This window comes from Stegostoma tigrinum, unplaced genomic scaffold, assembly GCF_030684315.1.
Source record: "Stegostoma tigrinum isolate sSteTig4 unplaced genomic scaffold, sSteTig4.hap1 scaffold_299, whole genome shotgun sequence".
Classification (NCBI taxonomy): domain Eukaryota; kingdom Metazoa; phylum Chordata; class Chondrichthyes; order Orectolobiformes; family Stegostomatidae; genus Stegostoma; species Stegostoma tigrinum.
The window spans coordinates 52,501-56,902 of NW_026728227.1; positions in this window are offsets into that span (position 1 = coordinate 52,501).

Below are 4,402 nucleotides of genomic sequence, written 5' to 3' on the forward strand. Positions count from 1 at the left end.
TGTCTCAAAGTGGTCCCGAGCCGCCATTTTGTTCTAAAAAACGTGTTCCCGAAAATCTCCGGGTACCCCGCCAACCCCCCCGGCCGAAAATGACGAGTTGCACTTTGGGGGCGAATTTGAAATTTCAGTCCGACGATGAGGCACCGAAAGCCCGCAAACGGTACTCGGATCGTCCCCCTTGCCGACTTCCGTGATTTTTCAAAGTTAAAGTTTTCGGGCTGCGGACACTTTATTGCAACGGGGCAAGGCGCCGGGGCGAATTCCCACCCCTCCAGCGGGGCCCTGGAACTCCAACCCGGCGTGGATTTTCGGATTTTTCCCCTTCCCCACCGACTTTCCTCCGCTGACACTTAGAATTTTTTTTGACACTTAGAATTTTTTTTGACACTTAGAATTTTTTTGACACTTAGAATTTTTTTTGACACTTAGAATTTTTTTTGACACTTAGAATTTTTTTTGACACTTAGAATTTTTTTGACACTTAGAATTTTTTTGACACTTAGAATTTTTTTGACACTTAGAATTTTTTTTGACACTTAGAATTTTTTTGACACTTAGAATTTTTTTTGACACTTAGAATTTTTTTGACACTTAGAATTTTTTTTGACACTTAGAATTTTTTTTGACACTTAGAATTTTTTTTGACACTTAGAATTTTTTTGACACTTAGAATTTTTTTTGACACTTAGAATTTTTTTCTAAGTTTTTCCTTCTGGTTACTGACTTCCCTCGTCGGGCACGGGGATTTTCGACTTCCTCCTCCCGACCGAGGGGCCTCATTTTCGGGCATTTTCCTCAGATTTCCAAGCATTTTTAGACACTTTTCCCGACTTTTCCTGCTTACTGATTTCACACTTTTGGCCATTTTTATGCATTTTCCCGACTTTTCCTGCTTACTGATTTCACACTTTTGGCCATTTTTATGCATTTTCCCGACTTTTCCTGCTTACTGATTTCACACTTTTGGCCATTTTTAAGCATTTTCCTGGTTACTGATTTCACGCTTTTGGACATTTTCGGAGGTTCTGACGGCTTTTTCGCCTTACTGCTTCGGACATTTCGGGCACTTGGCTGACTTTTCCCGCTTACTCCTTCCGGGCTTTTACTCATTTTCGGAGGTTCTGACGGCTTTTTCGCCTTACTGCTTCGGACATTTCGGGCACTTGGCTGACTTTTCCCGCTTACTCCTTCCGGGCTTTTACTCATTTTCGGAGGTTCTGACGGCTTTTTCGCCTTACTGCTTCGGACATTTCGGGCACTTGGCTGACTTTTCCCGCTTACTCCTTCCGGGCTTTTACTCATTTTCGGAGGTTCTGACGGCTTTTTCGCCTTACTGCTTCGGACATTTCGGGCACTTGGCTGACTTTTCCCGCTTACTCCTTCCGGGCTTTTACTCATTTTCGGAGGTTCTGACGGCTTTTTCGCCTTACTGCTTCGGACATTTCGGGCACTTGGCTGACTTTTCCCGCTTACTCCTTCCGGGCTTTTACTCATTTTCGGAGGTTCCGACGGCTTTTTCGCCTTACTGCTTCGGACATTTCGGGCACTTTGCTGACTTCTCCACCTTACTCCTTCCGGGCTTTTACTCATTTTCGGAGGTTCCGACGGCTTTTTCGCCTTACTGCTTCGGGCACTTTGCTGACCTTTTCCCGCTTACCCCTTTCAAGGTTTTGGACGTCTCCGGTCGGGTCCGCGCCCCTCGCCCGGGCCGGAACGCCTCCCCGCCGGCCGAGTTCCTCGGGGTCGCCCCCTCGCCCGGGAAAAACCGCTCCCCGCCGTCCCACAGCACTCCGACTCGGCCAGGCAGCCTCACGGGCACAGCGACTCCTGCCCACCTCGGGAACCGACGCCCCGCTCGGGCTCAGGCTCCGAAAAACCACCACAGCGGGGCAGCTACCCTCAATGCAGCCGAAATTCAAACTCCTCCCCTCCGAAAGGCGCGCCTCACCCGGCCACGGCCTCGGAACTGCTCCCCTTCCTCGGGATCGGCCCCTCGCCCGGGAAAACCCGCTCCCCGCCGTCCCACAGCACTCCGACTCGGCCAGGCAGCCTCACGGGCACAGCGACTCCTGCCCACCTCGGGAACCGACGCCCCGCTCGGGCTCAGGCTCCAAAAACCCACAACAGCGGGCAGCTACCCTCAATGCAGCCGAAATTCAAATTCCTCCCCTCCGAAAGGCGCGCCTCACCCGGCCACGGCCTCCAAATCGCTCCCCTTCCTCGGGATCGGCCCCTCGCCCGGGAAAACCCGCTCCCCGCCGTCCCACAGCACTCCGACTCGGCCAGGCAGCCTCACGGGCACAGCGACTCCTGCCCACCTCGGGAACCGACGCCCCGCTCGGGCTCAGGCTCCGAAAAACCACCACAGCGGGGCAGCTACCCTCAATGCAGCCGAAATTCAAATTCCTCCCCTTCGAGAGGCGCGCCTCACCCGGCCACGGCCTCGGAACCGCTCCCCTTCCTCGGGATCGGCCCCTCGCCCGGGAAAACCCGCTCCCCGCCGTCCCACAGCACTCCGACTCGGCCAGGCAGCCTCACGGGCACAGCGACTCCTGCCCACCTCGGGAACCGACGCCCCGCTCGGGCTCAGGCTCCGAAAAACCACCACAGCGGGGCAGCTACCCTCAATGCAGCCGAAATTCAAATTCCTCCCCTTCGAGAGGCGCGCCTCACCCGGCCACGGCCTCCAAATCGCTCCCCTTAGGCGAAAATTAAGCCCCCGTGGCCGATAATACCCCTCCTTGATCGTGCACAAGGGCAGCTCCAAGTTGAACGGGCTCAGGCTCCAAAAACCCACAACAGCGGGCAGCTACCCTCAATGCAGCCGAAATTCAAATCCCTCCCCTTCGAGAGGCGCGCCTCACCCGGCCACGGCCTCCAAATCGCTCCCCTTAGGCGAAAATTAAGCCCCCGTGGCCGATAATACCCCTCCTTGATCGTGCACAAGGGCAGCTCCAAGTTGAACGGGCTCAGGCTCCAAAAACCCACAACAGCGGGCAGCTACCCTCAATGCAGCCGAAATTCAAATCCCTCCCCTTCGAAAGGCGCGCCTCACCCGGCCACGGCCTCCAAATCGCTCCCCTTAGGCGAAAATTAAGCCCCCGTGGCGGATAATACCCCTCCTTGATCGTGCACAAGGGCAGCTCCAAGTTGAACGGAGAAGTCAGTAACCAACCAAAAATAAGCTTGGTTACTGATTTCTCCCGTTGGTTACTGACTTCTCCCTTTGGTTACTGATTTCTCCCGTTGGTTACTCATTTCTCTTGTTGGTTACTGATTTCTCCCGTTGGTTACTGACTTCTCCCTTTGGTTACTGATTTCTCCCGTTGGTTACTGACTTCTCCCGTTGGTTACTCATTTCTCCCGTTGGTTACTCATTTCTCCCGTTGGTTACTCATTTCTCCTGTTGGTTACTGATTTCTTGGTTACTCATTTCTCTTCTTGGTTACTCATTTCTCCTGTTGGTTACTGATTTCTTGGTTACTCATTTCTCTTCTTGGTTACTCATTTCCCTTTCTGACACTTAGAATTTTTTTTGACACTTAGAATTTTTTTTGACACTTAGAATTTTTTTTGACACTTAGAATTTTTTTTGACACTTAGAATTTTTTTTGACACTTAGAATTCTTTTTGACACTTAGAATTTTTTTTGACACTTAGAATTCTTTTTGACACTTAGAATTTTTTTCTAAGTTTTTCCTTCTGGTTACTGACTTCCCTCGTCGGGCACGGGGATTTTCGACTTCCTCCTCCCGACCGAGGGGCCTCATTTTCGGGCATTTTCCTCAGATTTCCAAGCATTTTTAGACACTTTTCCCGACTTTTCCTGCTTACTGATTTCACACTTTTGGCCATTTTTATGCATTTTCCTGGTTACTGATTTCACGCTTTTGGACATTTTCGGAGGTTCCGACGGCTTTTTCGCCTTACTGCTTCGGGCACTTTGCTGACCTTTTCCCGCTTACCCCTTTCAAGGTTTTGGACGTCTCCGGTCGGGTCCGCGCCCCTCGCCCGGGCCGGAACGCCTCCCCGCCGGCCGAGTTCCTCGGGGTCGCCCCCTCGCCCGGGAAAAACCGCTCCCCGCCGTCCCACAGCACTCCGACTCGGCCAGGCAGCCTCACGGGCACAGCGACTCCTGCCCACCTCGGGAACCGACGCCCCGCTCGGGCTCAGGCTCCGAAAAACCACCACAGCGGGGCAGCTACCCTCAATGCAGCCGAAATTCAAATCCCTCCCCTTCGAGAGGCGCGCCTCACCCGGCCACGGCCTCGGAACCGCTCCCCTTCCTCGGGATCGGCCCCTCGCCCGGGAAAACCCGCTCCCCGCCGTCCCACAGCACTCCGACTCGGCCAGGCAGCCTCACGGGCACAGCGACTCCTGCCCACCTCGGGAACCGACGCCC